The sequence below is a fragment of the Heterocephalus glaber genome, unplaced genomic scaffold, assembly GCF_053883595.1.
Source record: "Heterocephalus glaber isolate CG9 unplaced genomic scaffold, H.glaber_assembly_v1.0 deba00001523, whole genome shotgun sequence".
Taxonomy (NCBI): Eukaryota; Metazoa; Chordata; class Mammalia; order Rodentia; family Bathyergidae; genus Heterocephalus; species Heterocephalus glaber.
Window position 1 is genome coordinate 10,829,418 of NW_028258327.1, and position 14,241 is coordinate 10,843,658.

At 36.3% G+C, this 14,241-nt stretch overlaps 1 protein-coding gene across 2 annotated transcripts in view; it reads right to left on the reverse strand.

The window, feature by feature from the left end:
* Fhl5 (four and a half LIM domains 5) overlaps positions 1-6,477 on the reverse strand; it is a 45,564-nt gene extending 39,087 nt beyond the window's left edge. Inside the window, exon 1 of one of the 2 annotated variants that reach the window (XM_087187964.1) lies at positions 5,772-5,927. The gene's annotated coding sequence lies outside the window, so the exon portion shown is untranslated. Of the gene's footprint in view, positions 1-5,771; positions 5,928-6,366 lie in introns of those variants that run through there. The other variant, XM_004862503.3, reaches the window with a different exon arrangement.
* Positions 6,478-14,241: the final 7,764 nt, after the last annotated feature.

Genomic DNA, 14,241 nt, shown 5'->3' on the forward strand with positions numbered 1-14,241 from the left:
CAATTCTAGGCAACAGAGACATGACAGGCGATATCACAATCCTCCACTTGAAACTATACTATGAAGCCACTGTGATAAAAAACAGCACAGTACTGGCAAAGAAAGAGACCTGAGGATCAATGGAACAAATTAGAAGATGCAGAAACAACTCGAGACATACTAAGTCATACTAAGCACCTCATCTTTGATAAAGGAGCCAAATACCCTTACGGGAGGAAAGATAGCCTCTTTAATAAATGTTGTTGGAAAAACTGGATTTCAGCCTGCCAAAGATTAAAATTAGACCCTTATCTTTCACCATGCACTAAACTAAAATCAAAATGGATCAAAGATCTAAATATTAAAACAGAACACTAAACCTGCTGGAAAAGAGGTTAGGTAGATCTCTTGAAGACATTGGTGTAGAAAAAGTCTTTATGAACAAAACCTCAGTAGCATGGGAACTAGTACAAAGAATCAACAACTGGGATCTTATTAAAAAGCTTCTGCAAGAGAAGCCACCAACAAAGATAAAAGACAATTTACAATGTGGAAAAAAATTTTACCAGCTGTTTCTCAGACAAAGAACTACTATCTAGAATATATAAAGAACTTAAAAAATCAGGCTCCCCTAAATTTAAAGACCCAATTCAAAAATGGGCATCTGAAATGAACAGACATTTCTCATACAAAGAAGTAGAAATAGAAAATAAACATATGAAAAAATGTTCAACATCACTGGTAATTTGAGTGATGCATATGAAAACAACACTGAGATTCAATTTCACTCCCAAAAGAATGGCTGCTATTAAGAAATCAACCAATAACAAATGCTGGCGGGGCTGCCAGGAATAAGGAACCCTTCTCCACTGTTGGTGGGAGAGTAGACTGGTGCAACCACTGGGGAAATCAGTGTGGAGATTCCTCAAACAACTGGGATTAGAGGTCCCAGTTGACCCTGCTATTCCCGTTCTGGGTATCTTCTCAAAAGAATTAAAAGCATCATACCACAGTGATATATCCTCACCCATGTTTATAGTGGCACAGTTTGTAATAGCTAAATCTGGGAAACATCCCAAAAGCTCATTAACTGTTGAGTGGATAAAGAAGATGTCTGTTTTAAAAAAATAAAATGGAGTACTACTCAGCCATAAAGAAAGATAAACTTGAGACATTTATAGCTAAACGGATGCACCTTGAGGCTATACTCATAAGTGAAATAAATAGGACACACGTGTAAATACCGAATCATTTCTCTGGTGTGAGAAATTGAAGGTGTAAATTAGGACCAAAATGTATAATAGATATTGTGAAATAGGAAGAAAATGTCCAAAGGGAAAGAAGAACTGGGGGGAGGGGGGGTGGTTAGGGGAAAGAAAAGAAAGGAAAGAAAAAAATTGAAAGTAAGAAGGAAAAGATGGAAACAAAGCTTATGTATATGGGGGTTGAGGGTTTGAAGGGAGGGTAGAGGAACGGGAGAAAATAAGAATCAAGATATATCATATACAGGTACAAATTCTCAATGATGAATGTGATCATAAGGTTTACTTAAATGTACCAATAAACTCAATTTTTAAAAGTTTAAGAAAACTTAAAAAAAACACAAAAAATGAAGGCATCATTAGTTCTATCCTGAGAAATATTTGGTCAAAGTTTGTGATGAACAACTACTGTGCATAGGTGTCTTTTTGGTCTTTATTAGCACAATACAGAGTTTCATGACATAAAGAATATTGAACACTTTGTTTTATCTTTAGTTCTAGTTGATCTAATTCATGAGTAAATGAATAGCAATGTATATATGTATGTATTGGCTCTGTCAAAAAATGATAGTTTGATACTCTACTAGAAGAACTGTTAGTACTCTTTTAAAAAAAGTACTAGGGGTCAAGTGACTATGAAATGTCACTTAGATTGTCTTATGAAAATTGTTAGAGATAATTTAAGAGAACAAAATCTGAAAAACAAGAACCCCTGAATCCCATTTCTTCAACACACTTCCATGCTACCATCTTTGGTTCATAAGTGCAATTAAATTAAAAATAATATCAAAAAGTATATTCTTAAATAATGTGAGGGCAAACATTTCAAAATAACCTACTGAAAAACAAAACTAAGGATCCATTTGATGAGCACTGTTCTGGTAAAATTAATAAGCAAAGAAATATTTCAAAGCTTTGCTAGTAATCTGGTGAGATAGGTTAAGTTTCAGTAGAGACAGAATTATGAATTTGCAAAGAAACAGAAATGACCAGTGTTACTATAGCCCTAATGTAAAATTCTACAAGATGTTTTCATTCTATGTTTAAGGAAGGCACAAAACTTACTTGCCCAAGTTCACAGAGAACTCAGCCCAGCCCAGGCTTCAAGGCTTAGATGCTGTTCCTATATCACACTGTTGCTCTCACACTGTCTAGCCTTGTTTAAAGAATTTAAAACTTCAGGTTGAGTTAGCCCAGAATCATATGTGGACTAGTAAAGGGTTCCTATGGGTTTGAATTCACTGTATCCTTCCAATATGTCTAAACATTCATAAAAATGAATTATCCTAAGAATAAGAGAAAAGCCATTTTGGTGCCATGCATGTTGTTTTCAGTCTCTTTCAGTATCTCAATATCAGCTGGATACAATAAATGATGATGTTCCGGTATCTGGAGGAAATATTTATCCTCTACATATCATATAGAATCAATTATATATAATCTATATCATATATATATCACATAATAAATATAATTATTATATATTATAAAAATATATATGATTTCTAGCATGTTCACAATCCAACCCACAAACCCATTGATAGCATTTGGAGAGGTCATTTATTATAACTATTATTTATCTTTTTCTCAAACTGGATCTTAAAGCTGCCTCCATCTTAAAGCTGTTCTTGTCCCTATTTCTAATTTTATAGGTCATTGAAAATGTCTATAAATAACTTCACTCTTCATTGATCACCTGCACTCTGTAAAGGGGGATGCAGTATGGTATAAATTCAATGTTAATTATCACAGTGCCTTGCATGTAGTCTTATGGGGGGAACAAATAAAGAAATGAGATTATAATGTGTCCAATATGGATACATGTATATTAAAAGAATACACAAAAATGGAGACATATATATAATTGGGTGGAAATGGTCAGTACTTCCTGAGTATGGAGCACCTGAGAGTGGTTGAGGTGAGTTACTTCTGCATGCAGAATGAATTGCAGAACAGTACCTGGGGAGGCCTGGTAAAAAGAGGCCCTGTTCTTTATTTGCTTATGGACATTCAGTGTGGTTGAAAAGGAGGGAGAGAGATGGAGATGGAGATGGAGGGGGGGTGGGGGTGGGGAGAGAGAGAGTGAGATAGGGAGAGAGAGAGAGCACAGTACAGTAGTAAAATCAACTTGGAGAAAAATATACAAGCTAAAATTTTCAGTCTTGGCTTGGAATAAATAGACTCTGTGCCACAGAATGTTGCAAGTAATTTTAATATACCACACCATACCTAAAAGAGGTGCACCTAGGATCACCATTTTATAGACAGAGAAAACAAGACACATAGAACTGTCACAAGAAGGCATATTCCAAATCCTTGCTCCTCAGCGTGGTTCATGGACCAATAATATCAACATCTGTTGAGTTTGTTAGAAATGCAAAGACTCAGACGCTCAGTCAGCCTTACAAAACCATAGTCTGCATCTTAACAAAACCGAACAGGTGATTTTGAGCCCCTTAAAGTTTGATGAGATTTGGCTTTAATTTACTGTACTGCTTCTCTGAGAATACATTCCCTGAGAAAGAATTAGGCATCATATAATCAATCATTATATAATCAAGAGGACAATTGTAGAGGCATGAGGACCAACCAAAGTGGTACTGTTGACTAAGTGAAAGAAGAAAACAGGGTGAAACAGGGCAACGGTAGTGACAAAGAAAGAAGTAGGTAAATTTTAGAGGTAGCAGTGGGAGAACTTGGAGATATTATGAGTATATGATTTGAGAGGGGGGAAGAAGTTAGTTAATTCCCCAGTTTCTACAGGAAATAAAATAGTTTACTTTTTATAAGAGTACAATGACTACTAAGGCTGACAGCCAAGAGGAGCTGTTTATCTGGGCTACACAGACAGCAGAGGGAATTAATTATCTGGGCATTTTAGCAGGGGTCCCAAGACAAAGGCTATGTTAGAATTTTTAACTGGCTTCCCCTTGATGAACCTCACCATCACTGTATTCACTAGTTTTTTTCTTTTTTCCCTAAGAAGAAAGTCCATTGATCTCAGATTTTCAAGGGGATCTGTGATTCCAAAGCTATCAGAGTAAAGATAAATGCCGAAGCTTATCATTTTGAGAGGATCTAAGGTATTTTTTTGTGGGAAGGAGTCTGTTTTCCCCCTTCTCTTCAAAACTCCTTCTAGGGTACTAAAGGGTAACTAAGAAAAATAGAAAGAAAAAAAGATAATTTAATAATATGGGAAAGCAAGCTCACTTAACTTACGTTGGATTCAGAACTTCCCTTGCAAGTCCGAGTATTTGGTTTTCATTTCTAAAGAGATCATGTTTCTTACATTAAAAAAATCAAAGCATCTGTACAATGTTTTAGATAAATACATATTTTCAATTTTATAAGCAAAATGTTTCTAGGCTCCCCTAAGAAATCCAAATTAATCCAGCTTTTCTCAAAATGTGGTTGGAAAATAGAATAAAAATAAGAGGTAAATTTATCACAGATCTTACAGTGAAATACAAATCTGCTACTCTTGCTTAGGTAGAACAGCCCAGAGCTAGTAACTATCAATAATATGGGAATAAGCAGAACAACTGTAGAAAATAGTCATCAAAGTTTACCTTCCCCATCAAGCAATTTGGATCATGGCTTTTGGCATATATCATAACACACATGCTAAGAAGTATCTTCTATGATATATGATTGCAATATTTATGTTGAAATTTAATTCAAGTACTATTGAAGATATGAAATGCTGGCCAAAATGACCCAAGAATTTTCTTACTCTTTATGTACAAGAATTATATATTTTATTAAAGATTCTTTTTAGTTGCCACATTTCTGATTCAAAATGACAGCAGAGGAAAATGCATTCGCTTTTCAAATGAATGACAAAGAGAGTATGACTATGAGAAAGCATTAATCCTTATGGGATTCATGGTTTTTGCCTCAATAATGACCTCAGTTTCAAAAAGCAGCACTTTAGATAGATGTAGTGTGTCATATATCTGTGTGTATAGGACATACAAATATTTTAATTTCATCTTAGGAAATTTCAAACTATGAATTATTGTATGTATGCCTGCTTCTGGAAAGTAAGCAGATTTTTCTTGAAAGCAAGAATCTCATTAACTTCTAAAAATCTTTAAGTTGCTTCAAAATATGTTTTGGAAATATAAATACAGCTTTAAAATATCTTCAATGATATCATTCATTGAAATAAATTGAGCCAAATAAAACCCAGGATCCCTTCTGTTCCCCTTTTTACAACAATGAAGCTAGGCTCACACAACAAGACCATTACAATAACTCAGCAGGCAATTCCAGAGTTTTCTGGTCACTGTGCTGCCTCCTTAAACAAGTCATCCAAATGAGAGATCTAGAAGGCTTGGCAGATAGAATTCTTTAATGGTTTGTTCAAATGGCTAAGAAACTTCAAGATATACACATAATTGCTGTGCAAAAGTTCTCAAGTAATCACTGGAAAGTTTATACAAATATTTCATCCTTAAAAAAATTCAGTAAGACAAAAATACCACATAAAGAAAACACAAAGGAAACATTTTGGAAGGAAAAACTTACTTTTGTTAAAGCTGTTTGCTCCTATGACTTAAAGTAATATGAAAGAATATATGACGATTTTTGACCCACTGATATGTAAATATGTCAACTCCAAAAGGAACAGCGCTGAGAATCTCTCCCAACTTCGGCTCTCTCCCAACTGCGGCCTTTTCAACTTTGTAGGAAAAAAATAGAATCCCTGATTCCTCCAAGCCTTGTGACGTGCACATAGCTGACTCCTACTGAGCTAAAAAACTACTCCTTGTCAATTTCTCCTTAAAATTACAAGTAACAAATTCTCCCCAGAACATGCTTAAAGAGAAATTCTGCCAGTATTAGTAGTAGTTGAAATATCTACATAAGCTCTAAAAAGTTTCAAATATACAGCATTCACACAGACACACACACAGGAGAAATTTCCACTGATGAGGCCAAATTAGAGGCATATTTATAAAACAAGTTCTCTAAAACAATGATTTTTTTTCTTTCCTAGATTAATCTGTTGTTGGTTTTGTTTTATGGTGTCTATCAGAAGCCTCATTTTAGGTTTCAAATGGCTAAACTGCAGATCATTTTTGCTGAACTGTCTAAAAGAGATGAAGACCCATGTTCTCACCTGTGGAGTTCTTTGTAGGTGGAGAGAGGAGCCTTGAGCTGTGGCCTCTACTCGTTCTTTCTTGGGAAATTCTAGCCTTATATTTGAATAGACTAACTCAGGGTAGTTACCTGCTTTCTGCACCATGTGACTTAACATTTCCTGCTGTTGCTCATTTCCCAAGAAACAATTGGTAACAATTGTTATGTCACATCCATGCTGTATGACTTCATTTAAGGATGTTCATCTGGTCCTTTAAAATCTTGAATTCAAAACATGAAAGTGGTCACAGATGTCAACAGTTGGATTTGAAGGAACATTTACATATCGATGAGATATCCACAATAAGAATTCTTAGTGGGTCACACCAATCTATACAGTAAATGACATACATTCCTAGAATCTCTATTTAAGGTCATTTCTTAGATGGGATGAGAAAAGAAATATTCTACCTTAACTCCATCCATTCCCAGACCAAACTTAAACTGTCCTTGTTTCAAGTGCTAAAGGCATATGTTAATTTTTTTCTTTTTTTTTTGTACTGGGGATCAAACTCAGGACCTTGCACTTGTGAGGCAGGTGGCAGCACCACTGAACTAAATCCCTGGGTCTTGTAAATATTTTTTTTAGGTAAAATTCTGCCAAATACAATCAAGTATGAGCTGGGGAAATGCAGGACCAATTGACTCTAAGCTTTGTTAAATGAACTGATTTTGTGATTAAGACATTGTGAAATGAAAACATGATGATTAGCAAAAATGAATTCTGATTTATTGAAAGGACAAAGGTATATTTCATTAATTACAGATTTGAATCATCATGATACCCCTACTAAACAGGCTTTATTTTCCTCCTTTTATAGGAAAGCAAGAGTCTTGGAGATATAAAAGTGCCTGTATCCCCATCTAGCCTTGGGGGCATTGCCCTTTAGTTATATGCAGTATGCTATTTTTTTATAAATTCTTTTATTGGTACATTTTAGGTATACAATTTTTTTACATTTATCATTGGGTGTTTGTACCTGTACATGATGTGTCTTGGTTATTTTTTCCCCATTACGTGTGCGCCCTTCACCCCCTCCAACCTTCCCTATTTACATAGACATCATTTCCATTTTTTTTTCTTTTCTCATAGTTTTTCCTTTCCCTCCTTTCCTTTCCCCTTCCCCTCCATTCACCCCTTAGTCTTTGGACCTTTTTTCCTATTCCAACTTATCAATTATTCATTTTAATTATTTTAACCCTTGTTTACATTACCAGTTTCTCACACTGGTGAAACTATTTGGTATTTACACGTGTGTCCTATTCATTTCCCTTAAGAGTATGGCCTCTATATGCATCCATTTAGCTATAAATGACTCTAGTTTTTCATTCTTTATGGCTGAGTAGTACTCCATTTTATAAAAAAACCACATCTTCTTTATCCAGTTTTCAGTTGATGGGCACTTGGGCTGCTTCCAAGCTTTAGCTATTACAAACTGTGCTGCTATGAACATGGGTGCACATATATCACTGTGGTATGATTCTTTTAATTCTTTGGGGAAGATACCCAGCAGAGAAATAGCTAGGTCAAATGGGACCTCTAGTCCTAGTTCTTTGAGGAATCTCCATACTGATTTCCACAATGGTTGCACTAGCCTGCACTCCCACCAGCAATGGAGAAGGGTTCCTTTCTCCCCACACTGCCGCCAGCATTTGTTATTGGTTGATTTCTTGATAGCAGCCATTCTTTGTGGGGTGAGGTGGAATCTCAGTGTTGTTTTCATCTGCATCTCTTGAATGACCAGTGATGTTGAACATTTTTTCATATATTTCTTTGCTCCTTTTACTTCTTTGTCTGAGAAATGTCTGTTCATTTCAGATGCCCATTTTTGAATTGGGTCTTTGAATTTGGGGGGTCTGATTATTTTCAATTCATTGTATATTCTAGATAGTAGTCCTTTGTCTGAGGTACAGCAGCTAAAATATTTTTCCCACATTGTAAGTTGTCTGTTAGCTCTGTTGGTGGTTTCTTTTGCAGTGCAGAAGCTTTTTAATAAGATGAGATCCCAGTTGTTGATTCTTTCTGCTAGTTCCCGTTGTACTGAGGTTTTGTTCATGAAGTCTTTTCCTATGGCACTGTCTTCAACAGTTCTACCTAACTTATATTCCAGCAAGTTTAGTGTTTCTGTTTTAATATTTAGATCTTTAATCCACTTCAATCTTAGTTTAGTGCATGGTGATAGGTATGGGTCTAGTTTTAATGTTTGGCAGGTTAAAATCCAGTTTTTCCAACATCATTAATTAAATAGGCTATCTTTCCTCCAATGATGGTAGTCAGCTCCTTTGTCAAAGATGAGGTGGCTGAGTATGTCTGGAGTTGCTTCTGTATCTTCTAATCTATTCCACTGATCCTCAGGTCTGATCTTTTGCCAGTACCATGCTGTTTTTATCACAGTAGCTTTGTAGTACAGTTTCAAGTTGGGGATTGTGACCCCCAGCCATGTCTCTGTTGCTTAGAATTGCTTTAGCTATTCTAGGTCTCTTATGGTTCCAAATGAATTTTTGGATTGTTTTCTCTAGTTCTGTGAATTATATTGTTGGAATTTCAATCGACATTGCATTGAATCTATATAGAAGTTTTGGAAGTATGGGCATTTTCACTATACTGGTTTTTCCTACCCAGGAACAAGGGGTGTCTTTCCATTTTCTTATATCCTCCTCAATCTCCTTTTTAAGAGTGCTGTAGTTTTCAGTGTAGAGGTCTTTTGCTTCCTTTGTTAGACTGATTCCTAGATATTTCATTTTTTTGGATGCTGTTGTAATAGGAATTGTTTCCCTAATTTATCTCTCAATCAGTCTGTTATTTGTGTATAAGAAGGCTATTGTTTTTTGAGTGTTGACCTTGTATCCAGCTACTCTACTGAATCTGTCAATTAAGTCTAGAAGGCTTGTGGTGGAGTTTTTGGGGTCTTCTATGTAAAGCATCATCTCATCAGCAAATAATGACAGTTTAACTTTTTCGTTTCCTATCTTTATTCCTTTTATTTCTTTCTCTTTTCTAATTGCTGTAGCTAATGTTTCCAGAACTTTATTGAACAGGAGTGGTGATAGTGGGCATCCTTGTCTTGTTCCTGATTTTAACATGAAAGTTTTCAGTTTTTGACCATTTAGTATGAGGTTGCTTGTTAGTTTTTCATAGATAGTCTTAATCAGTTTGAAATAAAGACCTTCTATTCCAATTTTCTGTAGGGTTTTTATCATGAATGGGTGTTAGATTTTGTCGAAAGCCTTTTCTGCATCTATTGAGATGATCATATGATTTTTTTCCTTGATTCTGTTAATATAGTGTATTACATTTATTGATTCATGAATGTTGAACCAGCCTTGTATCCCTGGGATAAATCCAACTTGGTCAGGGTGTATGATCTTCTTGATGACACTCTGTATTCTGTTTGCCAGTATCTTGTTGAGGAGTTTTGCATCAATGTTCATTAGGGAGATTGGTCTGTAGTTCTCTTTTTGGGTTGGGTCTTTCCCTGGTTTTGGAATCAAAGTAACACTTGCTTCCAGGAATGAATTTGGAAGGCTTGCTTCCCTTTCAATTTCCTTGATGAGTTTGAAGAGTAATGGCAAGAGTTCTTCTTTAAATGTCTTGTAGAATTCAGCAGTGAAGCCATCAGGACCTGGGCTTTTCTTTGTTGGTAAATTTTTTATTACATTTTCAACTTCACTCATTGTAATTAGAGTGTTTAGAGTTTCCATATCTCTTTCATTTAACTTTGGCAGTTCGTATGTACCTAGGAATCTGCCCATTTCTTCTGTGTTTTCCATTTTATTGGAGTACAGGTTCTCAAAGTAGGTATTGATGATCATCTGGGTTTCTGCTGGATCTGTTGTGACTTCACCTTTTTCATTCTTAATTGCATGTATTTGCACCTTTTCTTTCCTGTTTTGATAAGGTTGGGTAAAGGTTTATTGATTTTATTTATTCTTTCGAAAAACCAACTCTTTGATTCATTAATTTTTTGTATTGTTCTCTTAGTCTCCATTGCATTGATTTCTGCTTTGATCTTTATAATTTCCTCTCTTGTATGAGCTTTGGATTTTTTATGCTCTTCTTTTTCTGGGAGCTTGAGGTTCTGCACTAGGTTATTTATCTGAGTTCTCTCTGTTTTCCTAATATGGTCGTTCACTGCTATGAACTTCCCACATAGAACTGCTTTCATTGTGTCCCATAGATTCCTGTATGTTTCAGTGGCATTTTCATTTATTTGTAGAAACTGTTTAATTTCTTCTTTAATTTCTTCTGTGACCCATTTGTTGTTCAAGAGGGTGTTATTCAGTTTCCATGTGTTTGTTGGGGTTTTGCAGTTTCTTATGTCATCGATCTCCAATTTTATTGCACTGTGGTCTGATAACATACAGGGGGTAACTTCAATTCTTTTACATTTACTTAGACACGTCCTATGAGCTAGCATGTGGTCTATTCTGGAGAATGAGCTGTGTCCAGCCATAAAGAATGTGTATTCTGATTTTGTGGGGTGGAAAACTCTGTAAACATCTATTAAGTCCATTTGTTCAATAACTTGGCTCAGTTCTAGAATTTTCTTGTTAACTTTTTGTCTAGATGATTTGTCTATTTGTGATAGTGGGGTATTGAGGTCCCCCACTACAACTGTCTTAGTGTTTATTTGGTTTTTCATGTCCATTAATATTTGTTTTGTATAGTTGGGGGCATTCATATTTGGTGTGTATATATTTAGGATTGTCATCTCTTCCTCTTGGATTGTTCCCTTCACAAGAATGTAGAGACCATCTTTGTCTCTCTTAATTAGTTTTGGTTCAAAATCTACTTTGCCTGCAAATGAGATTGCTACCCCTGCTTTCTTCTGGGTTCCTGTGGCATGGAGAACTGTTCTCCATCCTTTTACTTTCAGTCTATGAGTTTCTTTTTGAGTTAAGTATGTTTCTTGTATACAGCATATTGTTGGATTTTGCTTCTTAATCCATTCTGTCAGTCTATTTCTTTTGATTGGTGAATTGAGGCCATTAACATTGATGGTTATAATTGATAGATATTGATTTATCCTTGTCATGATGTTTTACTTTTGTTGGCTCTTTTATTTCTTATTTTTCCCCCTTTCCCTTTAGTGTCTTACCTTGCCTGGTGGCTTCCCTCTGTTGGGCCTCATGGAGTTGTGGCCTTCATTGCTTTTTTCTAGGATATTGTTTAGAAATCCTCATAGTGGTGGTTTGGTGTTCATGAAATTTCTCAGGTGTTCCTTGTGGTGGAAGTATCTAATTTCCCCATCAATTTTTAAAGATAATTTTGGATACAACAGTCTAGGTTGGAAGTTATTTTCTTTTAGAGCTTCAAATACTTCACTCCAGGCTCTCCTTGACTTGAGGGTTTGTGTTGAGAAGTCTGCTGTTATTCTGATGGGCTTTCCTTTGTAGGTGATTTGTTTCTTTTCTCTAACTGCTTGTAGAATTTTCTTTTTTTGTTGGGTTTCTGGGATCTTGACTATTATATGTCTAGATGTAGATTTTTTTTGATCATGGCTAGTTGGAGTTCTATATGCCTCACTTATCTGTATGTCCAATTCTCTACCTCTGCCTGGGAAGTTTTCCACTATTACTTCTGTGAACAGTTTTTTTATGTCAATTGTGCTTTCTCCTGTTTTTTCATGGACTCCTATCAGTCTTATGTTATTCTTCTTTGCATCATCTAGCAGCTGTTGGATTGATTTCTCATGGTCCTTTATTATTTTTAAGAAGTGTCTGTTTTCTTGGTCTTTAACCACGATCCTGTCTTCTATATCTGATAATCTATCTTCAGATTCCCTTAATCTGTTATGGATACTTTCAATGGAGTTTTTAATCTCCTGAATATCTGTTTGAATTTGTTTCATGGATTCCATTTCTTTCTTATGTTGGGTATTCATGGCTACCAGCATGTTTCTGAGCTCATCTATTTTTTATCTGTTTCTGTTCTAGAGCTTCTAATCATGTCTTTCACTCTGTTCATCATCTCTGCATATATCTGGGAGATTATTTCTGCTTTGAATTTTTCTAGAGCCTCATTCATCTGTTTTGTTACTTCCTGTGCTATCAGTTCAGGGTGTCCAGGTGGTTGGTTATCAGACTTTTCCAACTCATTTCCCCCAGGGACCCTTGGTGGGGTGGAAGTCTGAGTTTGTGCCTTGCTTAAATATCTTCTCATTTTTGTTTTTGGTATTGTCCTTGGTTTAACTCTGGGTTGATAGTTTGAAATTGCTTATTGTAAGTATTTTTTTTGGTTGCAATTAGAACTCTTATGGAATGATTTTTCAGAGGTGACTTCCAGATAGAGCTGGTCTTTAAGTTTTGAGTCTCTAGTGACTCTGAGGCTATCTCATTATCATTATACTAGGAAGGATCACTGACTAGATCAATAGCAACACCTTAGCCCAAATGATACAATCAGCAACACCACTGCATCAAGTACAACTTAAAGAATAACATTTTGTGGTAGTTATTAATCTGTCACCTTTAGCTGTGTGAATTAAATCAAGATCGAGGACCACACCCAACATATTTTTATAGTGAGTAAACTCTTCAATATAACACTTTACCCTTTTCCATCTCATTTCCCCTGGGATTTCCCCTTGGTGGGGTGGAAGTCTGAGTTTGTGCCTTGCTTAAATGTCTTCTCATTTTTGTTTTTGGTACTGTCCTTGATTTAACTCCTGGGTTGATAGTTTGAAATTGCTTACTGTAAGTATCTTTGTTGCTTGTAATTAGAACCTTCATGGAATGATCAAATCATGATTGAGGACCAACCTAACATATAGTGAATAAACTCTTCAATATAACAACTTTACCCTTTGGGATGGGGAGTTAGAAGGGGTTGGGAAGGGAGGGATAGATAGGTAGAAGTATAGGGGAAGGTTAGCAATGAGGCCAAAGGACACAGGCGAGAAGGAAAAAGAGAAAAATAGAAAAATAAAGAACTCCGAATGAGGGCCAGAACAGGGACAAAAAGAGAGATGAACAATATTGGACAGCAAGAGGGTGAGTGAGTGTAAGAGAGAGAGAGAGTAAGGAAAGAGAAGAGAAGAAAAAATAGGAAAGAAAAAAATTTGCAAAGAGTAGGAGAAAAGAAAAATAAATTAAAGATAAGAGGAAAAAAGGAAAGAGGAAAAAGAAACCAATAATGCTAATTTTAGAAATAAAAAATAAAAATAAAAATGAAGGGCCTCTTTCAGGGTATGTCTGTGTTGTCACAATAGACAATGTGGGTAGCAGTGTGCAGATATAAGTCAATGAGTCTCAGTAAGCCAGTCGTAGACCCGTGAGATTTGGGCAGATTTCTGGCTGCAAGTCCCAAGTTGAGCTCCCTGCCCTCCTGTAGGGTTGAATTCTGCAGGGTTGTACTGCAGGTTCCAGCTGCCCTTCCCCTGAAGATAGTCCCGATTCCAGTGGGAGGTGATGATAGCTCCACTTACCCAATACAGTGGTCTGGTGGTCCAGTGTCCTCTGTGTCTTTGTAGTGTGGAACCAGATGTCAGTACAGCCAAGAGGCCAGAGGAGCAGGGAGTGGTGGGGGGAATCCAGTGGATTGCTGCCAGGATCTGCAAGTTCTGCGTGAGCCAGGACCCTCCAACTGCGTCTGGAGGGGTGCCTGTCTGAAGCGGCCTGGATCTGAAAGCAGCTGGGTAGATAAAACTCAACTGCAACACCATGAGCAACTCAGAGGTCAGGTTGGAGCTCAGTATTGTGTCTGCAGTATGCTTTTTTGAGGGCATCTACACTGATTCAACTTCGGGACTTTCTTCACCCTCCGTAGCTTTAATGCAATTTGTCTTTCATTTGCACCACTTCACCAAAAAACCCTTAAGATCATAGAAGATTTCTTTGAAGCACCTAAAGGCAG